Source organism: Typopeltis vanoorti, chromosome 1, assembly GCF_054136105.1.
Source record: "Typopeltis vanoorti isolate ZY-2024b chromosome 1, IOZ_Tvanoo_1.0, whole genome shotgun sequence".
Lineage (NCBI taxonomy): Eukaryota > Metazoa > Arthropoda > Arachnida > Uropygi > Thelyphonidae > Typopeltis > Typopeltis vanoorti.
This window is the reverse complement of record NC_143549.1, coordinates 811,561-836,723: the sequence shown is the minus strand read 5'-3', so window position 1 is coordinate 836,723 and position 25,163 is coordinate 811,561. Positions and strand designations below refer to the sequence as shown.

The following is a 25,163-nucleotide window of genomic DNA, read 5'->3' as shown; positions in this document are numbered from 1 at the left end:
AAACAAGCCATCAAAGAAAGGTTGCTGGCATTTGAACTTTGGTGGGGGAGGAAGATGATGAAAATTAGTTGGACAGAAAGAAAAAGTAATGAAGTCCTAAATATAGTTCATGAAGAGTAGTCACTAATGAACTACATCAGTTAGAGAAGAAAAATCCTAATTGGACATTTGAGGCATGGGGGATGGATTATAGAAATAATGGAGGGGACTGTAGAAGGAAAGAGGATACGGGGAGGACCAAGAATTTCATATATAAATAACATAATAATGCTAATCGTCGCTAAGAGTTATGTAGGGATAAAAGCTGAGAAGTCAGCTTTCAGCTGTACTATGGCATGAGAATTTCAAGGGGAGAGATGTTGATGGTGCATGGGAGATTCTCAAGGAGTATTTGAAGAAAGTTGTATCACACTGTATTCCCAGAGTCAGAAGGAGAAATCAAGTAGGAGTAAAATGGATGAATAATACTATTAAACAGGAGTTGCAGATAAAGAAATGGTTGTGGAGGACGTATGTAGAAAAAGTGATGAGCATTCCAATGAGCAATACAAGGTACAGGCAAAGAGAGTAACCTATATGGCAAGGAAAGCTAAAACTAATTATGAGAGGAAGCTAGCTGATGAATCCAAAAGAAACCCTAAAGAGTTCTTTCACTATTTGGCTAGTAAAAGGAATAATATCCACGGAAAGATTACTTTAAAAAGTGTTGATGGTAGGGAAATTACAGAAGCTAATCAAATATTTGAGTTGCTTGGTGATCATTTTGCAAAAGTGTACCATCTTGGTAGTGATAGTGTAGTGTCAAATGTGCCATTGACTGATGAGAGTCTAGCCGAAATTGAGGTGCTTCATATATTAAAGAACCTTCATGCTAACACTGCCATTGGGTTAGATGGCATATCATCCCATGTGTTAGGAGAATGTGCAAGAGAATTAGCAACTCCTCTAACCAGGATGTTTAATTTAAGCCTCAGTTCTGGTAAAATGCCAATAGAGTGGAAAGAGGGGAATATAGTTCCATTGCACAAGGGAGGCTCTAAGACTGTGGTTGCAAATTATAGACCAATCAATATATCTGGAGTAGTAGTTAAGATTTTGGAGAAATTGGTAAAAATTAGAATTCAGGACTGGGTGGACAGCAATATGATACTTTATAAGGGGCAACATGATTTTGTGAAGGGTAGGTCTTGCCTAAGTAATTTGCTTAGTTTCTATAATAAAGTAACAGTGGAGTTGGATAAAGGAAATCCTTACTCAGTGATACTGCTTGACTTTGCAAAGGCTTTTGACAGGATTCCATATGGAACTCTGTTACATAAATTAAAGCAAATAGGTATGGATCCGAAGATGGTGATTTGGATTAATGGATGGCTGGTGGATAGTTATCAAAGAGTGATTTACGGAGGAGCTGAGTCCAGGAAAAGGCAAGTGACTAGTGGTGTACCTCAGGGCTCAGCCCTTGGACCTCTGTTGTTTAATTTGTACAACAATGATATTGGAAATACCTTGAATGGAAATATCCACTTGTTTGCTGATGACGCAAAATTGGGAAGAGCAATAATCAATTCAAATGATGTAAATATCTTACAGGATGACATAAATAGTCTGACGGTATGAACTAAGGTAAATGGCTGTCAGTTCAACGTGGCTAAGTGTAAGGGGATGCACTTCGGGTGGATGACATTGCATGCTGTTCCGTTTAATATAGTAAGTTCCGTTACTATATTAACGGAACTGAACTGCAAGAAGTTGATGAGACAAGAGACTTGGGAGTTATTGTGGACAGAGAACTTAAGTTTAAAGGGCATATTGCAAAGATTGCCAAAACATCACATCAAATTACATGGTTGTTGAGAAACACACTAATAAGGAAGGATAGCGAGGTTATTGTTCCACTCTATAAGGCATTAATAAGGACGCATTTGGACTATTGTGCACAGATCTGGTCGCCAGGATTTCTTGGCGATGCGGAAGTGGTGGAGAGGATTCAGAAGCGGGTTACAAAGATTGTTGCAGGTCTGTGGGATGTTCCCTATGAGGATTGATTGATGATCTGTGGACTCCAAAAACTAGCTGATAGACGTAAGAGAGGAGATATGATAGAGGTATTTAAATTGTTAAAGAGATTTTACAGGATTGATACTGATGATATTTTTAAGACCAGTGCAGGAAGTGAGGAAACGAGGGGCCATCCCTGGAGATTGTGTAAAAGGGTGGTTAACAAGGGTTTTAGGACTAGAATTTTTACTTGGAGGGTTGTGAATGGGTGGAATGCTTTGCCAGAGGTGGTTGTGAATGCTTCAGCTGTGAATGAATTTAAGTAGAGTTATGACAGGTATCGTGTAAATAATGGTCAGTATGTCAATGTAGCGTCTACCACGATGAGTCTTTTGACTTCATTGAGAAACCGTTAAAATAAATAAATAAATAATTATAATAATAAAAAGGAGGTCACCAGACAGGATATTATGACGTTTTGCTATAACTAACCAATCTTAGTATTGATGCATCAGAGAAAAGCAAGAAGATAGCACACCACAGAATGCATTCAATCGCAACCACAGCGCAATGTCAATTTCCAACCAGTCCCTATCACCACAAGAAAGAAAGAAAAAATAATTAATTAAAAAAAAGTTAAACTATAATAATTTGTCTTTGAGTATTTATATTTAGTTTTATTTTACAATACCGTTTGGTAATAACAGTTTTTGTTTTCCCCTTCCCTCAATTTTTTATATATATATATTTTTTATTGCAATATCCGTCAATTATTGCACTTCGCCATTCTAGAAATAGCTGCATTTCTTTTTCTTTCTTTCCCCTCCCTCTTTCTCTCTATTTTTTCTTCTATAGTATTCGTTATTAAGTTCGTAGGTCATACAACAAGGTCAGAACTTTACTTTTAGGTCTGTTGTACTTCATACGTGTTGTAATTTGCTCACTGCATTTTAGAACCTGATAATAATTTAAAGGTACGTATACGGATAATGTGGAGGGATATGAATTACTGCAGTTAGTATTACTCTATTCGATTTTACAATTACTTTTCAAGAGGAGTTGAATTGTAGACCTAGATACATGTTGCCGATAGGCAAGCATTATACCCCCGTCCACCAATTCAAGGAAATGTAAAATTAAAAAATATGCAGTGTTTTTATTGTTGAGATACATTTTGCCGCCCTCCAAATTTGCTCTCGTAGGTTTTTCTTGAGTCTTACGATGGTCCTATGGATTGAAAATAAGCATTGAATGATCGAAAATTGTATATGTATTCACGCATTATGAATATTCTTTTTTTAGAATATGTATATAGGAACATTTTAATACAGACTTTATCTGTAGGCGAGTTAACTTAGCTGGGAGCTCTTTTGGAAACGATACGATTCTCTGCCCCCTAACAAACGACAAACATTCGACATTATAAAAATACAAATGAAGTGGATGAATTCAGCTCTGCGAATTCATTGACATCTAATAATAACCGGAAAATTTTAATTATTATTCATTAATGATTCTACTTCTATCACCGAATATTTCGCATTTATTTATTTTTTTATTTATTGACCGGTGCAGTACAGTTTTAACAAACTGAAATGAGTTAACATAACTGTTTTTATTACTTGTTTAATACACACAAGCACAGGAAGGTGCATCGTGGTCTGATGACTTTCTAAGCAATATGCATGTATATATACATACATACTTGGAAAGAAATCAATGGATTCCCCTCTCTCCCCATGGGCAAGGTGCATCATGCCATATAACCTGCAAATTGGGCCATCCCGGGTTAACAGTCAGCGATACTATATTGATGGAAGTGCAGGGAGTCAACTGCAAGTGCTACCCACAGTTGGTGACCCACCATACTTGCCAAACATGACCATAGAGTGCTATGAAGGATAATATGTAAAACTGCCAGTTGTTGGCTGCCACGTTGAATGCGGAGTTCTGGACATAGATTAGATCTGCACAAAAACACGGAACTGACTGTTGTCTCTTTCAGCAAGATAATTCATTTTGTCATGAGAGTGCTGCTGAAACTGTGTGGTTTGTGGATGTGATAGGCACCACACTTGACTGGCTTCCTCAGAGCCTTGTCTGTGGGGGTGAACCGGAGCATCAGATTTGGTCAAGGGACATCTGCTCCATAACAGGCCAGGACCTCATTACATGCCTACATGAAGATTGGTCCAAAATTCCTACTGATCATTATCATACACTTGCAGAAAGTATGCTCTGTGGGATTGCAGCGAAAGTAGGACCTACATCTTATTAAGGTGAGCACCATGACTGTTTGTTCCTCACACTATGGTGTCCATTGACATCTTTCCAAGCAGTGTATACATACACATGCTGGTAGATACTGCTCTGTTGCTAATCATCACCCCCTCGCCTCCATCCAGTAAAGAACGCTGCTATGTACTAAATCATAAGTTCAACCAGAAAGTGCTATCCTGAGTGCAAGGCACTATGAGCATATCTAGTCAATTCTCATTGTGCAGAAAATTCACCCCCCTTCCTACCCCCCCCCCCCCCCAGAATTGCAAGATCCAGGCTAAGAATGACCTCATTATTATTTCTTCAGCTGTTTGAAAAATCACTTTAGTTAGAGATCTGATACTGTTAATATCTTTTCTAACTTTCTGACATTTCTTGAAGGAGAATTATCTAGTGTGAGACCACTGCTACTATACGTATTGGAGGCTAAAGTCTCTTGAAAAGGACCATGTAGCCTATACAGCACAAATTCTAGATTATCTTGGCCACCCTTAGTACTTATAACTGCAGGAAATTACAGCATAGACTAATATTAATTAAAATACATTTAATTAATATTTCCAGTATTAAGACAGCATCAGATTGCAATCATTCTCTCCTCAACCTTATATTGGCTATCATTGGGGAACACAATATAATATGTTATGTGTATACTATGCTGAGTAATGAGGCTGAAGCATGGCAACTGAAATAGTGTTTCCTAGTGAGCTAAAATGGATATTCTTGGCTGTTGGCTGAAGTATAAATGATAAGAGCTTACCAAATTTGGGGCAGTTTAATGCAACAAAATTTGAAAGTTTATTTTTCACTTGGTTAGAGTATAATAAATTTAGTTTAATCCTTTATCCAAGTGTGAGCAAACAAAGTTTGCACCTGAAAGTATCTTCAGGACTGGGGCAAGGTGGTACAACACCAGGGCAACTCGTTGCAAAGGTGGTGCAAGCTACCAACACTCCTGTCTCAGTATCTCCTATAATGCAAAACACATCTCCTTGCGGATATGTCTAATCTTATGCATTAAGGGAAGAGCCACTACCCAGACTAGTTTCGACCTTTATTGAGGTCTCTTCAGTGGGAGCCAGGCCCAAGCTGAGATACCAGGCAGAAGCATTCGCAGGTCATCTCTACCTATAGGAGTTGCCAAATGGTGTGCCACCCTTTTTTAATAAATTACTCTGGATTTAGAGAAAGATGTTGAAAGGTTTATTTTTCACTTGGTTAGAGTATAATAAATTTAGTAACATTAGACATATCCGCAAGGAGATGTGTTTTGCATGATAGGAGATACTGAGACAGGAGTGTTGGTAGCTTGCACCACCTTTGCAACGAGTTGCCCTAGTGTTGTACCACCTTGTCCCAGTCCTGAAGATACTTTCAGGTGCAAACTTTGTTTGCTCACACTTGGATAAAGGATTAAACTAAATTTATTATGCAACCAAATTTGTTGGGGTATGGGTAATTTCTTCAGGCAGAAGCAAATTCAAGAAATAGTCTCATGTTTGTGTTTGTTGTGATGGAATAGATGGCCTTCCAGTGTATCCTGTGCTAGGTGTCCACAGCATGGCCAGCAAATCCTGTGGCTGTGGTGGATATGGATATAGTCCATGTGTTCAGCATTTGTGATGTTGACTGTTCTGCCTGTTTGGCCTTAGTAAGATAGTTTATAACTGTAATGCCCTTGCATTTGTAAAGGACATCCATTTTACCCACAAGGCATTATTTATGACCTCAGGCTTACTTCCAGTTGATAATGTTTCATTCTGATTACTCAGTGTGGTGCCTTTGTGCGTAAATCATGGTATATTGTGTTCCCTGATGATAGCAATTTGACATTGCCAGAATATTGTATTAATTAAATTTGTTTTAGTTAATATTAGTGTGCATTGTAATTTCCTTAAAAAAAAACATCTGTTATGAATAGCCAACATATAAGCTTTACTACCAGAAAAAAAGCTCTGACATTTACTTTTAGTCACCTACTTTTGCATCTTTACAAAATTTTTTTTGTAATAATCACCTTGCCTTTACTTGTTAATATGCTTACTATACCAATACCGCTGTGCTTCAGAACTTGAACGTCCTATGCTATCACAGACCCCCCCCCCCCACCTCCTCCTCCACATGTGCAAAAAAACCTGTAGTTTGTTTCATTTCATTGCTTTTTATTTCTGAATTTCATAATGTGGAATCAAACTGAAATCCCTCACTTAGTTTGCATTGAATTCCTCCTTAAGAGTACTGCATTAGCACCTTTTCTTCAAACTCCTTAGCTTTGCATCATCTGCAAACAGTTCCCAAATTTTATTTATTTTTTAATTGAATTAATTTTTTTTTTTTTTTTTTAGTTTCATCCACAAAAGGTTTTTCTGTAAACCTGTAATAGTACATTTGTACTGTGGGTGAGTTAAGGATTTCTTTTCTATTTTTTATCAATTTTATTTTGTTTATTTTTTGGTATTTTTAACTAATTTTTACATAATCAAGAAGCCATGCTCTAGTGGAACTTTCTCAAGCCTCTTCTGGCCTCCAATAAGCAGGGTGGTAGTCTCACACTAGGCAATGAAATTATTAATCTTCCATCTTCCATCTAAAGACAATCACAAGCATCCATACTAACTTGCAGCCTGTTGGTTGGAGAACAAGTACACTCGCCATTCATCCAACCAGGACTGTATTTATGTGTATTGATATATGAAGATCATTATCAAAAATAATGTAGTGGATGAGATTTCTTGTCTTTTCTCCTTATGAATTTGTACACGCTTTTACATTGGAATATAGTATTAGTAATGACTAGTTTGTCTTGAACAAAAATCCAGCCAGTACTTAACAATATTATTACTTTTGTTCTTTTCTCCAAATTTTTGCAATATATGCTAATCATTTCTATTCTATTGTTTAAACCTCCAACAATTTCTTCCTTGGTGCAGAAGAGGACTGAGTTTTTTTTTAAAGAGCGCAGGTTGTAGTTGTTTTGTAATACTTCTTGAGAAAGTCTTTTCCAGAAGGCAGAATAAAAAAAAATGAATAGAAGCAGGTTTGGTGTGTTTGCGGTTGCACAATAAAGAAATGCTGGGCAGCTGCAGCTGTTGTATTAACAGGTGCAAAAGAAAATGAAGGAGTGATCGTTGCCAATTCACTGGAGGTGACCATGGAAGAACGTGTAGAATAGCCACAGTACTGAAACATTGTACAGGTATCCCTTGCTTAACGCAGATTTGATTATCGCAGTGAAATTAATTGCGGCAACCCCTTGATATACACGGCAAGATTTTTGATGAACGTGCCTTTAAATTTACCATGCAAAATCATGCTCACTCCACGAGGCTGCTAGCCTCATGGTCATCCAAATTCTCTTAATCTGTGTGAGAATGTGAAAGTTTTATTTTCCCACCGAATACATCATTGCTACAACCCATGGACATGGGCGTCATTGCAACTTTCAAAGCCTATTTTCTTAAAAAGATATTCTCAAAGGCAGTAGAAACAACAATGGGAGAAAATGTGATTACGCTCCACTGATTTTGGAAAATATTTATTATTAAACAAGCAATTGAGAACATTCGTAACTTGTGGGAGCAAGCGTCTTCTAGTTGCATGAAAGCTGTTTGGAAAAACCTTCTGCCAGAATGCGCTAATGACTTGGGTTGTTTTCAAAATCCTGTGAACAACATGGTCAAAGAAATCGTTGCAATTGGTGAAGACCTCGGTTTTGATGGTGTTGATGCAGAAGATGTTAAAGAATTATTGGATTCAAATTCAAAAGATTTCAGTGACAATGATCTTCTTGAAATTGAACAACGCACACATGAAGACAATGAACAAGTGGAATGTGAAGATGAGGTTCCAAAGGAAATAGCAGTCCAAGAACTGGATGGAATATTTCGCAGTTTAGAATCGCTTAAGCAGCAAGTAATGGATATGGATCCAGATGTTAATCGAAGAATGCTTGTTTGCCGAGGTCTAGAGAGTCATTTTGCTTGTTATCGTAGAATTTACGCTGATAAGAAAAAAACCAAAACTGTTCAAACGACTCTTTATAACTTCTTTTGATTAAAAAAAAATTGCAATAACTAATGTAGGTACAATTATTTATTAAACATTTACTTTGCATTCATTTTTTATCTTTCCTAAAAGACTACCATATAAAACGAACTATTAGTACAGTAATTGATCAGGGATGAATTGTACTTTTTAACCATTGATTATTAGATTTGATTAACACGATTTTGATATACGCAGTGACATCGAGGGATTAATTAACCGCATTAATCGAGGGTCACCTATACAGACTATAAAAGAGAATGGAATGCCAAGTTTCTTGGATGCTGTTGATGTGATGTGTTTATGCTAGGAAAGATTGGAAGCAAACATTAGTCCAAGTAAAGGGATCTGATCTTGTCTGGTGATTTGTGTATTACTGAGGGTAAGGGTAGGTAAGCTGGGATCTCTTTTGTGTGAGAAAAGGCAAGACTGTGTTTTGGTAGTGTTGAACATAACAAAGGTTGTCCTTGTCCCATCAGAGGATAGTATGTAGATCAATTTTTAAGGCACTGATTGTAGATGTTCTTGTAGCCTGGGATGTCAGAGTACTACATGTACTCTGACATCCCAGGTTTGTCAAATGAGTAGGACGATTGTAGAGTACTATCATCTGCAAAGCTGTGGTTGGGATTAGCAGTTATTGTGAATAGATCATTTGTGTACAGGAGAAAGCATAGGTGATAGGACAGAGTCTTGAGGCACTCCAGCATTACTGGTGAAGCTTGAGAGCTTGAAGAGAGGAAGCATCTACCATGACTTGCAGAGAACGACCAAAGCTGGCTACCCAGTTAGAGGGGCAGTATGGAGACCAAAGGATGACAATTTTAGTAGATATGAAAAGTTTTGGAAATGTCAATGGCAACAGCCAGGGGCGGTTCATGCATAGGCACTGCAGAACTGCAGCACCCCCAATTTTTCTCGATATATAAATATATTTATTAATTTATTTATATTTGCTTGTGATATTTAATTTATCATTAGCAATCTTATACAATTCTCTTATTTTGTAAAAAAAAATAATAAAAATCAATCTTGTAGCAATTAGGAGGGCAAGGACGCTAATGGCACTGTGTTTTCCACAGTGTCATATTACTACGAGTGCAAGCATATGCACGTCATAGCGAGATGCAAGCTATTAGAGTAATGCAGCACTGTCCCTCATGCAGTTCCACTGTTTATATGCAGTTTGCGCCAGTAGTAGAGTGTTTGTAGTGCGTGTCATGTTTACTCGGTCTCTTTAAATATTTAGACATTACAATTAAAGACATAACATTTGTTATAGTAATTTTGAATTATACCAAACTGTATAATTTTATTAATAATAAACAATATTTTATCCAAACACGTATACACGATACATACAGTGTGTATGTATATTTTGAAAGTTGCAGCACCCCCACGATTTCAAGACACAAGCTGCCACTGGCAACAGCACAAGTTTTTCCAAACTTTTCCATGGTATGTGTCCAGTGGTGATGGTGTAAGCTACGAGGTCAGCTGTGGATCTTGAATGGTGAAAGCTGTACTGGTTGTTGCTGATTAATTTGTGGACCTCTAAATAGTGGAGGAGTTGGTATTGCTGACTTTCTCCATTATTTTGGTGAGGATGGAGGTGATGGCAATTGGTTGGTAGTTTGACAGTTTACCTAAATCATTTTTTTTTTTTTTTTTTTTTGGAATAGGTTGATATCTTCCATGCATTGGGATAAGTACCAGTTATGTATAATAAGTTATAGAAATGATGCAGGATGAGTGTTAGCTCTGGAGCAAAAGGTTTGAAAATAATTGGGGAGATTCCATCAGGACCAGAAGACTTAAGTATCCAGGTTAATAGGTTAGTAATTTTCTGATGATGTTTTGTCAAAAAACTAGGAGACATATGGTGCTTAGATTCTAGTATGGTAGGAGGCATTACCCTTGAGAGGGGAGTACAAGGGATTCTTTTAACATCTGACCTGGGAGCCAAAAAAACAGAATGACTAATGGAGAACATAAGGGATCCAAAAGAAACTTTGTACCACCTGATAAAATTCCTCTCAGATGTCCATAGGTGATTCACTTGATTATCAATGCAGGAGTTTGAGGAAAAGAAAACAGATGCCAGGAGATCAGCTTTATTTTTTGGTGAAGAAACAGTGGTGCCATCAGGAAGAGACAGAGGTGGAAGTGCAGGAGAGCAGAAGTTATATCCATTTGCCTTAGCAAGTGACCTAAAGGCTTTGCTTCCATTTGGTTAGGAGGCAAGTTTTCTGCTGGTGGCCTTATGGAATTGGATCTACTGATGACTGATCGGCATATGTTTGCATACCTTGGCATATTCAGAGTATGAAGTTGGAGTTATTGATGTGAGCAACATGCAGTATGCTGAATATTTTTTTTTGTTTTACTGCTTTGATACATTTTTGGTTGTTCTATTGCTGGGAAAGTAGATGTGAATTATGGGTTGAATAGGGAATGAAGGCCTTCATACCAATGAGAATAATTTCTGTGATTTGTTCACAGCAGGTGTTAGGATCAGGTGAGCGGAAGCAGTAGTCAGACCAAGGAAAGGAGTGAAAATTCCAATCATCCCAATTGGCGTCCTTTGTAATGCCAGAGGGTGCAAGGTGGTGGTGGTGGAGGGTATTCTGTGTGAGAGAGAAGACTCGTGTGACATTGTGATCTGAGTTGCCAAACACAGGTGACCTTTACACTGTCTGGAAGGTGAACTGGTCAAAAAGAGATCTAGAGTATTTGGAGAGTGTAGATGGTTATCAGGGATTGGAATGGGTAGATGTACAATTTGTGTTAGGTTATTTACGGTGGTAAAGGCTTCTGCTTTTCATCCTTTGTCGGTAGTGTTGCAGTACTGGAACCAGTTGGAATTGTAGACTTTCAGATTACCTAGGAAGATGACTTCGCTATTTGGATGGCTGAATTGCAGCTTATCCAAATAGTGTTTGGATAGATGGATAAGGAAACCTTGAGCCAGAAAAGATCAAAAAGCAGGGGATTCTCTGGCAGGCTGTCAGACTTGACAAAGCCACAGGTACCACCCTTGTGAAAAGAATTGTGAAGTGTGTAGTTTGGGCACTGGAGGTGGACAGTAGTAGAAGTAGCTGTGATCTGGGTTTCTGTCAGAAATAAGATGTCTGTTTTGAAAGACTGGAAGTCATGGTGGATGTTGTTTATGTTAATGTCAAAGATGTTAGTAAATGGGAAAGTGAGTTTTCAGTGAAGAGATTTTTGTATGGTTTTCTATATTATGACTGGTTGTGGTGTGACTTTGTTGATGGGATTAGTTTATAAAGGAGATTTGCTTTTGTCACAGTGTCACTGTTGTTATAAATTAAAGATGCCAAGAATATAATTTCTTAGCATCTTTAATTCATAATATAACCAAAACTGTCACTGCTATGGTTTGTGAGAGTATTCATAGGTTTGATAAGTTTGATTAGATGGAAGGATATAATGGGGAAATGCAGTGAGTGAAGACTCTCTTGGACATCTATAGAGAGTAACCAGTCTCCATACCTTGATAGTGCTTGTTGAAGTGCCTCAACAGCCATCAGATTACAATTTTAAAGCAGTATGGTTAATAGTGCCAATTCTGATAATATGTCATTCAAAATTTCCAACAATACTTGGTATTCTATCTCTTCTGTCATTTTTAGGAATGAGAGAAGAGATAGGAGAGGAAGAGGAGTGCTACTAATGATATCAGATAACTTTAGTCCAGTTTGGGTAGAAATACAAGAAAACAATGATGGTAACGATGTTCCATGTAGCGATGAGTTTGAGTCTATCTGGTGTGAAGTGGAGGTTAACGGGATGAAATATATGGCAGGATGTTGCTACAGACCTGGCGGCTCAGTTGTAGGGGATGAAGAAATGCATTGCCAATTTAGCCTTATGGGTATCAAGCGAATGATCATTATGGGTGACTTCAATTTTCTAAACATTGATTGGGTAGAAGAGAAATCTCATGATAAGAAAGAACAGGAATTTATTGAATTGTTGCGAGACAACTTTCTCAAGTAGCTTGTGAAAGAAGGAACTCGAGGTCAAAGAGTGTTGGATTTGCTCACATTGCCAGAAGGGATCTCTGTCAAGAATATGGCTATTTTACCACCAGGTGACAGTGATCACTGTTCTTTCTTGGGAAGCTTGTATTGAAGCTCCGATTAAAACAGGCTATGTGCTGAACTACAAAGCTGGAAATTATGATCGACTTGGAAGAATACTATCTTTGGTCCCATGGTATCAGTTACTGAATGGAAAAAAATGTCATCAATGCATGGAATGCTTAAATGAGGCAGCGAAATCATCCCAATGTATCCCTAGTGTTTGAAGAATAAATAGGTTGGGAGTGAAATGGATGTGCAACTTTATTAAGCAAGAGATCCACAAGAAGAAGATGATGTGGAAAGAATATCGGGAAAATAAGAGTGAGAGGAGTTATGAAATATACAAAGTTCAGGCCAGAAAAGTAATGAGTATTGTGAGAAAAGCTAAAATGGAATATGAAAAGAAATTGGCCATGCAAGCTTAAGGCAATCCAAAAGAATTTTATCGTTATGCCGCAAGCAAAAGAAAGAATGAATGTGGAAGAATAACTTTATTGAATGCAGATGGTACACAAGTGTCAGAAGTTAAGGAAATTGTTCAGTTAATGAGTGCTCACTTTGCTAAGATATATCAACCAGGTGTATGTAGCATGGTGCACAGTGCTACTGCTATGTTAGATGAAGAGTTAGAGGTTCATGAAAATGAGGTTGAAGAGCTCTTGCATAACCTGGATATGAATTTGTCAACAGGGACAGATAGAATATCAGCCTGTTTGCTAAAGGAATGTTCAGCTGAATTGGCTAGGCCTTTTCACACATTTATATAACTTGAGTCTCAGCTCAGGAATGATACCACAGGAATGGAAGGAATGCATGATAGTTCCATTGCAACAAGGATGGTGCAAAAACTGATGTGTCTAACTACCAACCTATTAGTATCTCTGCTGTGGTAGTGAAGATTTTAGAGAAGTTGGTAAGAACTCGCGTACAGAAATGGATAGACAAACATTCTTTCCTCTGCGGGGAACAGCATGGGTTTACTAAAGGAAGGTAATTTTTTAGCAATTTGCTCATATTTTATAACAATGTTACCGCCAAGTTGGATAAAGGGAATGGATACACTATGATAATGTTGGATTTTCTAAGGCATTTGATAGGATACCACATGATGGGCTGTTGCGTAAGCTGGAGAATATGGGATTGGAATGGTTGACAGACAGATATCAAAAAGTAGTATACAGTGGATGTGAATCTGTTAGATTTAAGGTAACCAGTGGTGTACCTCAGGGTTCAGTCTTTGGGCCATTATTGTTCAATCAATACATTAATGACATCAAGCAGGGGTCTATCATCGGATTTGCAATTGTTTGCTGATGATGCAAAGATAGTCAGGGCAATCAGGGATGCTACTGATATTCAGCAATTACAAAATGATTTGAATAGACTAGAAATCTGGACAAATGAAAATGGCTGTCAGTTTAATGTTAGTAAGTGTAAAGTTATGCAATTTGGTATGATTAGAGTTCCAGCGGCATATTATATTAGCAGGGTTATGCTACAAGAAACTGAAGAAGCAAGGGATCTTGTTATATTGGTGGATAAGAATTTAAAGTTCAAAGGTCACATAGCAAAAGTTGCAAATACAACTCAGAGGATAATTGCTATGTTGAAGTGAACCTTGACATGTAAGGTTAAGGAAGTAATTTTGCCTCTTTATATGACTGATAAGACCACACCTGGATTACTGTGCACAGATTTGGTCTCCTGGGTTCCAAAGGGATAAAGAAGCTGTGGAAAGGGTGCAAAGAAGAGTTACAAAGATATCTGGATTATGGGATTTAGATTATGAGTACAGATTGCGAGTATGTGGAGTATATAATTTCAAATGATGAAATTTTTTCGTTATTATATGGAAGGCTTTAATGCAAGAATTGGAAACAAGAAAATTAATAATAATATAGGAATACATGGAGAGCATACTCTAAACAGGAATGGTAAAAACTTGATTGACTGTAGTTTATAATAACCTAAAAATAATGAATTCCTTCTATAAACATAAAGACATACATAAATATACTTGGGCACCAAGAGGATGGAAATCAATATTAGATTACTTTATATTAAATGAAAAGACATCAAAATTTTCACACGCTCGGGGGACCCTGTAACCCCTAGAGAGCGCGTCCCCTAGGTGGCAGATAGGGCAGCCCACCATTCTTGTGTGTGTATGGTGGGGTGGTCCGAATATACTGAATAAGGACTCGTGGACCAACAGGGCCATAAGGAGCAATCATCTTGATTGTAAGGGAAGCGGCACTCTAATGGACCCCTAGCTGGATCTATCCTCTCCTTCTACTACTTTGAGGAAGATCAACTTACTTTAATCTTTCCTATAAGGCCTTATCAGCCAACTCTTCTTATTTTATGACCCTTATGCTATTAGAGTACTTGAGGGCCATGGGGTCTTTTCATTTCTGGCCTTACAACTATGCCCTTTCTATAAACCTTACTATAATTCTTCTATAATCTACCCTTTCCCCCATCAATATACTCTATTCCTCCTGTGGGTTTAAATTCGGAAGAAGGCTAGTTCAGAAGCCTTAAGGTAACAGTCCTACCACTGAACTATTCCATCGTCAGGCTAGTCCCCTGACATGGAGAACATAATTCTACTAGTAAGCTGACAGAAAACGATAATTGGATTGAATCTAAAGGAAACGACCCTGGAATGGAAAAGGTAAAACAAAAATGGACACGACAAAATATAATACACAAAGCAAACTGGAATGTAAGAGGAATAGCATATAAAGAAATAGAATTAGATAATTATTAAATGAAAGAAATTTTAAAATAGCAGTAATCGCTGAAACAAAAAATAAATTAAAAGGAACCATGAGAACTGAAAATTTTAATGTGATATACAGTGGAGTCGAAAGAGCACAAGCAAGAGTCATGATTTGGATTCATAACTCCCTTTCAAAACAGTTAAAACATTATAAATTATGGAATGAAAGAATTATAGAAGCTAGAATAAAAATAGAGGCTATTTAACAATAATTGGTTTATATTCCCCAGAAAGGGGAAGAGAACAGGATAATATTGATTTTTATAATCAGCTACAAAACATATAATAAAATAAATAAAAATGATTACATAATTTTAGCAGGAGACTTAAATGCAAGAATTGGAAACACGAAAATTAATAATAATATAGGAATACATGGAGAACATACTCTAAACAGGAATGGTAAAAAATTGATTGACTTTGTAGTTTATAATAACCTAAAAATAATGAATTCCTTCTATAAACATAAAGACATACATAAATATACTTGGGAAGCAAGAGGATGGAAATCAATATTAGATTACTTTATATTAAATGAAAAGACATCAAAATTTTCACCAGATGTTAGAGTTCACAGAGGATACGAAATAAGCAGTGACCACTTGTTAAAATAAAATTAATATTACCACCTAAATGGCTACAAGTAACAAGAACAGCAAGAAAAATTGAAACATTTGTTTATAAAACTAGACTATTGAATCACACAAATGTACAATGGCTATATGAACAAAGAATTAACCAATATCTAGATAAAATAAAACAAAACGAAGAAATAGAAACAGAATGGCTTAATATAAAAATGATACTAAATGCAGCAGCAAATGAAAGCTTAGGAAAGACCAAAAAATTCAATAAAAGGAAAAAACTGAAGATCTGGGATGATACAATGAAAGAAATAAGAAAAAAGAAGCCTATCACAAATGGTTACGCAGTAAAATATTAGAAGATGAAATAGAATATAAAAGAATAAGAGCCATAGCTCAAAGAGAAGTCAGAAAGAGACATAGAGAATCATGGAACAAATTTGTTTCTAATTTAGAACATGATTTATATAAAATAAGACCCACTGTATGTAAAATTTTGAAACACTTAAATGCAGATACCAAAGAAAACATAAAATTAAACACTGAATTGAAATGAAAAGAATTTCTAAAAGACTACACAGAATTGTGGACAGACAAATATTTTAAAAAGACAACTGGCAAACAATTAACAAAAATGAAAAGGTAATAACTAAAGAAGAATTAGTAATCAGCCTGAAAAAAATAAAAAATGGAAAATCACCTGGAGAAGATAAACTAGGTTCAGAACTGTATAAATATGCAGGAACAAGATTCAAAGAAAGAGTCTTATTATTTTTAAATAAAATTTATTCAACTGGTATCCCCCAATGGAATGGAAAAAAGCAATTGTGATTCCTATCTTTAAAAAAGGTAATAGAGACGACCCTAAAAACTATAGACGTATCAGTATACTAAATTCCTGTTACAAAATATATAGCAGAATCTTAAATAGCATACGAATGAATTATTCCGAAAACTTTATTTTAGAAGTACAGAATGGATTTAGAAGAGGACGATCATGTAGAAATCTGACCTTTTGCCTAAAATTAATAATAGAGAAAAGAAGAGAATACAATTTAGAAACACATATTGCATTTATTGACTGAAAAAGCATTTGACAAAATGACAAAAAAGCATTTGACAAAATTTGACAAAGTTAAAAGAAACATATTATTTAACATATTAAAAGAAAGACAAATACCAAATAATATCCTAAAAGCTATCACAAGTATATATGAAAATAATCAAATACAAATAAGATTAAATCATGAGATATCATATACGAGAGAGATAAACCAAGAGGTCTGACAGGGATGTCCCTTCTCAGCAACTCTTTTTAATATCTACTTAAATGAAATAATAAAATGGAATAAAAATTTACATCAAGGAATTAAACTTTCTCCTACAGTAAACTTAAACACTCTCCTGTTTGCCGACGACCAAATAATAATTACAAATTCTGAAGATAAACTACAGAAAGCTATTTTAGATCTAAATGAGATATCCAAAGATTATGATATGATAGTATAAAGCATTTATATGCTTTATACTAATGCCAGGAGTATCTGGAATAAGGGAGAGGAATTGGAAGTGGTGCAAATAGTATCAGCCTGGCCAAACGTTATTGGGATCACTGAGACGTGGTTGATAGAAGGGGATATAATAACAGGAATAGAAGTCGCTGGGTACAGCATTTTTCATCAGGATAGGAGGGGAAAGCGTGGTGGTGGGATACTGCTTATGATAAGTGATGACCTATGTCCTCTAAGAGTGGAGGCTTTTTTTGAAGGAAGTGAGACAAATGATTTTGAGAGCATATGGTGTGAGTTAGAGGTAGGCAAGACAGGATATTTAGTGGGGTGTTGCTACAGACCCAGGAGCACAGAGGATGGGGACCAGGAGATGTTTAGACAGTTAAGTTTGGCAAGTGCACGAAGAATGATTGTTATGGGAGATTTTAACTACAGTAGTATAAATTGGAGAGAGGAAGATGCATGTAGCAATAGGGGAATTGAATTTCTAGAATTCTTGATGGACAAATGTCTTAGGCAACATGTAACCGAGGGAACAAGAGGTTCAAGGGATTTGGTTATAGCATCAGAAGAGTTGATAATAACTGAGATGACATCTCTCCCACCAGTTGGAGAGAGTGACCATATGGTTTTGAGTTGGAAAATGAATAGACATGCAGGAGTATAAAAGAGACGGGAACTTATGTGGAATTATAAAGCAGGTAATTATAATATTCTTAGATGTCAAGTTCGGGAAGTTTCATGGAGGGAGGAATTGGAAGGCTAGGATATCATTAGTGCGTGGGAAATTGTGAAAGAATATTTGTTAGCAGCAATGGTAAGTTGTATATCACGAGTGAAGAAGAGGACATAATTTGGAGTAAAGTGGATGACAAACAATATTAAACAGGAATTGCATTCGAAAAAGAGGCTATGGAAGAGATATAAGGAGACAGGTGAAGAGAAGATGCATGAAGAATATAAGACACAGGCCAGAAGAGTGACTAGTGTGGTAAGGAAAGTGAAACTGGAATGAGAAGAGATTGGCCCTAAGATCCAAAGAAAATCCTAGGGAATTTTTTAGCTATGTGGTCAGTAGGAGGAGAAATGACTATGGAAGAATGATATTGTGGGATAAAAATGGAAATAGAGTTACTGATGCAGAGGACATAGTGGAATTGTTCAATGAACACTTTATTGGAGTATTAAAACCTAGAGGAGTCCGTTTTAATGCTAGAGGGATAGGGCTGGTTCGAGGTTTAGAGGTACAGGAGGAGAGTGTGTTTCAGATACTGAGTATTCTGGATGTCAGTAAAGCTTTGGGACTGGATGGTATTTCACCACGAGTTTTGAGAGAATGTGCTTGGGAACTGACAGTTACTTTAACCCTGGCTTTTCAATGAAAGTCTGGCTGTGGGAAAGTTGCCCAGTGAATGGAAGGAAGGTAAGATAGTGTCATTGCATAAGAGTGGTAACAGACTGGAAGTGTCTAATTATAGGCCAGTCTGTGTGTCATCAGTAGTTAAGATCTTGGAGAAAGTAGTGAGGGACCGTATACAACATTGGGCAGATGAGGATAATGTTATCTGTGAGAGTCAACATGGATTTTTGAAAGGGCGCTCTTGTTTTAGCTATATGCTAGCCTTTTATAATAAAGTTACAAGACCATTAGATGAGGGAAAGGCATTACTGCAGTTTTCTTAGACTTAGCAAAGGCATTTGACAGGGTGCCACATGATAAGCTGATATTTAAGTTGCAGCACATGGGTCTGGAAGTCAGATTGTCAGGATTGGCTGTCTGATAGGTATCAGAGAGTTGTGTATGGTGGAGCAGTTTCAAGGAAGCAGAGGATTAAAAGTGGGGTCTCACAGGGTTCAGTACTGGGACCTATATTGTTTAACCTTTATATCAATGACATTGTCAGTGGATTGCAAGGGGATATTCAGTTGTTTGCGGATGATGCGAAACTGGGAAGGATTATTAGTAATAGTGCAGATGTGGTAGTCCTGCAAGAGGATTTGAATAAGCTAGATAAATGGGCAAATGAATGGGGGGTATCAGTTTAATGCAGCAAAATGTAAGGTCTTGAGGTTTGGGAAACATCGATGGGATGCTGCATACTCTATGGGTGGAGTTATACTGGAGGAAGTAGGAGAGACGAGAACTGCGGTTGATGATTGATAGAAACCTAAAATTTAGGGGACATATTGCAAAGGTGGTGAAGGTAACACAGAGGATTGCTGCAATTATGAGAAGGACACTGACCTGCAGAGATAAAAGTGTTATCATTCCGTTGTATAAGTCTCTGATCAGACCACACTTAGACTATTGTTCTCAGATTTGGTCCCCAGGATTTGAAGGGGATAAATTAACTGTGGAATGGATACAAAGATGGTTTCAGGACTGTACAATTTTGGTTATGAGGATCTGCTGAGGAAATGTGGACTGGAGTTTGGTGTATAGAAGAAGGAGAAATGATATGATTGAGACTTTTAAACTGTTGAGAGGTGGTTACAGGGTTGTCACTGGGGAGTTCTTTCGCTTGGTTGAACAGTGGGAAGGAGTGATGACAAGAGGCCATCCCTGGAAGTTACGAAAGGAAACTGTGAGCAAGAGGGTGAGGAGTGGTTTCTTTGTGTGGAGGGTGGTTGAACTGTGGATGCATTGCCTGATGGAGTGGTGAGAGCAGTCAATGAGTTTAAGGAGTGGTATAATAGACTTTGTGTTTCTTAGGGGGAACCTCCCCTCGATGAGTTTACAGACTTTATGTTCTTAGGAAGGATCTCCCACGATGAGTCTTTTGACTCCATGCAGGCCTGAATAATAATAATAATATCAACAGAAAAATCAAAAACTGTGGCCCTTAAAGGACAAGATCCAGCAAGAACTAAAATAGTAATAGATAACAAGATCTTAGAACAGGTGAATTCATTTAGCTACCTAGGATGCACGATCACATATGAAAAGCATGACACCAGCACCATCAGAAGTAAACTTTTTTTTTTTTTTTTTTTTTTTTTCAATATCAAGTTGTTTTAAAAATCTTTGATGGCAATACTACTATGTCAGCATTGCATTGCTGTAGTTGAACAATACCTCCAAAATATGACAGTGGTGAGATGAGGTGAAGAGCAAGGATTATGAATGATATGTTAGTAGAAATGTGTGAGGAGAAAGAGTGCAGTTAATGCGTGGAATGAGTTTGAAGGATGAACTAAACTTTATAAGAGTGATGAACTGCATTTGAATGGTTTTGGTGTGAGTCGCTTCGAGAGACTGTTACTGGAAGGTAGAGAAGTGAGTGCAGAGAATGAATCTGATTAAGTGGGAAGCAACATGGAAAGGCAGGAGAGATTGAAGAGGTTGTTATGAATGAAGAAGTGAGCGGCATGAGTATAGAGAATGAGAGAATGGGTGATAATATATCACCAAACCAGGAATGTGCCAGGGAGTTCACATCTGCCTTGACTTTTTTTTTTTAATGAGTCTTGCACTGAGTCAACTTTCAAAGGAGTAGAAGGAGGGCAAGATTGTGCCTGTTTCATAAGAACTCACGCATCAAATTATAGGCCTATCTGTGTGTCAGGTGTTCTGGTTAAGTTGTTAGAGAAGCTGGTGAGAACTAGGATCCAAAATTGGGTTGACAACAATGGTATTATCTTTGGACAGCATGGATTTGCTGAAGGGAGATCATGTTTTGGTAATCTACTTAGTTATTACAATAAGGTGACAGCTTCCTTGGACAGAGGAGAGGGATACACAGTAATATATACTTAGATTTTACAAAGGCTTGAAAGATTACTACATGATAAGTTGATGGTCAAACTAGAATAGATGGGTTTGGATATAAGATTAGTGCATTGGATCGGAGACTGGCTATCTGATAGGTATCAGCAAGTTGTGTATGGGGGAGCAATATTCCAGAAGAGGAAAGTGACTAGTGGTGTACCTCAGGGGTCTGTTTTAGGGCCGTTACTGTTTAACTTGTATGTTAATGATATTGGCAAAGATTTGGATAGAGATATTCAATTGTTTGCAGATGATGCAAAAGTTGGGATGAACTATGAAGAGTAGAGAAAATGTTGTCTTACAAGAAGACTTGAATAAATTAAGTGAATGGGAATGGGGACATGAGTTTAATGTTGCAAAATGCAAGGTTTTAAAACTTGGGAAACAAAGATGGAATGTAGAATTTATGCTTGGTGGGGATATATTGTCGGAGGTGGAGGAAATAAGAGATCTTGGGGTGATAGTGGATAAGGATCTGAAATTTAGGGGACACATGTTCAAAATTGTGAGAACAACACAAAGACTTTTGCGAATGATGTGGATGACACTGCCTTGTAGGAGATTCTTGTTCCATTGTTCATTTGCCATAATTGCAGATGACTCTATGCACAGGTTATGCAGATGGTGTGGTGTGGAATTTGTGGAGGTGTGGAATGAGTTTGATGGGTGAAAGGATTTATACGAGATGGATGACTTACATTAGAATGGATTTGGTGTGTGGAGACTGGAAAAAGTGTTGCTGAATGAAGTGAAAATGGATGTGCAGAACCAGGGAAATTAGAACTACTAAGGAGGGGGGGGGTAGTGGATATGCAGACATCAGTGATATGGGTGGGACAAAGGGACCTCTGCATTTCATGTATACTAATGCCAGGAGTATTAGGAACAAGAAGGAAGAATTTTTGGCTTTGTTCGCTCATCCTGGCCACAGGTTATTGGCATTAATGAAACATGGCTGATGGAAGAGGATATAGTTAGTGGGATAGAATGTGTAGGTTATAGTGTGTTTGGGAAGTACAGAGAGAATAAAATGGGGGAGAGGAGTGTTATTGATGATAGCTGATGAACTGCAGTCAAGGAGAATTCAAGTTGTATTGCAGGATAGTGAAAAGAGCTCATTTGAGGCTATTTGGTGTGAGATTGTGACTTGCAGAACAAAATATACAGTTGGGTGCTGCTATAGACCAGGTGATGGAATAGATGGTGGAGACAATATGCATAAACAAATTGATGAAATGAGTGGAAGGAGGATAATTATTATGGGGGATTTCAACTATTGTAACATTGATTGGAAGGAGGAGAGGGCACATGTGAGGAAGGAACTGGATTTTATTCAATTATTAAGGGATAACTATCTGAGACAACATGTAATAGAAAATACTAGGGGGTTTGAGAGTGCTTGACCTGGTAATAGCATCTGAGAATTTGACTGTAATGAATATGACCGTGTTGCCACCTATTGGTGAGAGTGATCATAAGGTTTTGAACTGGGTGGTGGCTAAAGGTGTGGAATTTTTGATTAAGACAGGGTATATGTGGAATTACAGTGCTGGCAAGTATGACAAGCTTAGGAGATTGCTTGGTTCGGTGCCATGGCATGTAAAACTGCAAGGGCTGGATGTCGATAGAGCATGGGAAGTGGTCAAGGAGCATTTACAGGAGGTTATGGCTGATTGTATACCTAGGGTCCGAATAGTAAAACAAGTAGGGGTTAAATGGATGAATAACACCATTAAGCTTGAGCTGCAAAAAAAGAAACAACTGTGGAGAGAATTTAAAGAGAAAGGTGACCTGCAGGCACACTAAATGTATAAAGCGCAGGCCAGAAGGTAACAAGTGTGGTAAGAAAAGCCAAAGCAGATTATTAAAGGAAACTAGCTGTGCAAGCTAAAGAGAATCCCAAACAGTTCTTTAAATATGCTGCAAGAAAAAAAAAAAACTGTACACAGCAGAATGATTTTAAGGAATGCCGATGGTAAGGAGGTCACTGAATCAGTCGATATAGTGGAATTACTGAGTGAGCACTTTGCAAGAGTATATCATCCAGGTGGTGACACTGAAAGAATGAAGGAACCATTAGTTTATATGGGAATTGTGATGAATGAAGTGGGGGTGAATGGTCTGTTACAGAACCTTAATGTGAATACATCTGTGGGATTGGATGGTATACTGGCACGGGTCTTATGTGAAGTGGCTAAAGAATTATCAGTGCTCTTGACCATGTTGTTTAATCAGAGTCTCTGGTCTGGTTTAGTCCCGAAGGTGTGGAAAGAGGGTAAAATAGTTCCACTGCATAAAGGAGGATCCAAGACTACTGTTGCAAATTACCGACTGATCAGCATATCAGGAGTTGTTGTCAAGGACTTGGAGAAAGTAGTTAAGGGAAAAGTGCAGGATTGGATTGATGAAAATGAGACACTGTTCTGGGGACAGCATGGCTTTGTGAAGGGTAGATCATGCCTCGGTAACTTGCTCAAGTTTTATAACACAGTGACAGCTGAACTGGATAAGGGTAATGGGTTTGCAGTGATACTGCTGGCCATGGCTAAGGCCTTGGACAGGATACTATATGGAATTCTAATCCGTAAACTGTGACATATGGGAATGGATATAGGGTTGGTGAGATGGATAGGTGGGTGGTTGATGGAGAGATATCAGAGAGTAGTTTATTCAGGAGTAGAGTCCAAAAGACAGCCTGTGACTAGTGGTGTGCCTCAGGGTTCTGTTTTTGGACCACTACTGTTTATTTTTTTCATTAACGATATATAGAAGGATCTAAGAGGAACGGTTCATTTGTTCGCTGATGATGCAAAATTGGGTGGGGCGATAGTGAATGCAGAAGATGTCAAAATCTTGCAGGATGATTTGGATATTTTGGAGTTCTGGACTAAGGAGAACTGATGCCAATTTAATGTGTTAATATGCGCAGAAAGTGTAAGGAGAATGAGGATCTCAAGCGTGTTTCGGGTGGCGAGAGTGATATCGTTAACGATAGTCAGAATGTAGAAAATGGCGGTGTTATAGAGAATTGCGTGGTAGTGCCAGATAGTTGTTAGAGCGTCGTTGAAAGTGTAAAGAAGGTAGAAATACAGAATGAATGGATGATTTGATTGATAATGAAAATGGTGAGATAAATGCGAGTAGTGAAATTGCACGTTTGAATGGTGCGATACACAGAGCAAAAAGGCAACTGGAACATATGGAAAAATGAGTGCTGAATGTACCGACTAATAATCGGCGAAAGTCTGTGATGACAAATAATAGAATGTTTGTAAACGTCAATAAAATAAAGGAGCGAGTGCTGTATGGGGATTCGCTATTAAGAGTGTGATAGTTGAGAGCTTGACGAAGTTGTACCAGCGGGGTGTGAACATAAAGGACGTCAGCGAATCTATTTGAGTGCAAAAACAGAGGATGAAAGAGATGATAATCGTGGCAAGAACAAATGATTTGAAAGAGGACAAAATGGAAATGATAGAGGATGTGAGGGAATTACTTGAGGTAGTAAAAGAGAAGAGTGAGAGAGTTAGGATGGTGAGTATTTTACCATGGTATGATAGTGAAGTGTTTAGAAGGAGGGCCATAATTGGCAATGACTTTATGCGTGGGTTATGCATGGAGAGTGGTGTGGAATTTATGGATGTGTGGAATGAGTTCGATGGGCGAAAGGACTTATATAAGATGGATGGGTTACATTTGAATGGAGTTGGTGTACGGAGGCTTGAAAAAGTGTTGATGAATGATGTGGAAGTTGATGTACAGACTCAGGGAAACTAGATTTATTAAGAGGTGGGGAGTAGATATGCAGACTATAGGGAGGCAATTGAGTGTATGAATGAGTATATTATGCCTGAGCGAGTACAAAAAACAACAAATCAGAATGGGATAGTTAGTATAAGGCATCAAAGTAGGGATGGGACAAATGGGCTTCTGCAATTCATGTACACTAATGCCAGGAGTATTAGGAACAAGAAGGAAGAGTTTTTGGCCTTGGTTAGCACTTCCAGGCCACAGGTTGTTGGTATTAGCGAAACATGGCTGACGGAAGATGATAAAACTAGTGGGATTGAATGCGACGGGTATAGC

At 37.6% G+C, this 25,163-nt stretch overlaps 1 protein-coding gene across 1 annotated transcript in view; it reads left to right on the top strand.

Moving 5' to 3' along the window:
* Positions 1 to 2,818: 2,818 nt before the first annotated feature.
* Tpi (triose phosphate isomerase) overlaps positions 2,819 to 25,163 on the top strand; it is a 280,832-nt gene continuing 258,487 nt past the window's right edge. The window contains exon 1 of the mRNA XM_090406467.1: positions 2,819 to 2,972. The gene's annotated coding sequence lies outside the window, so the exon portion shown is untranslated. The remainder of the gene's footprint in view (positions 2,973 to 25,163) is intronic.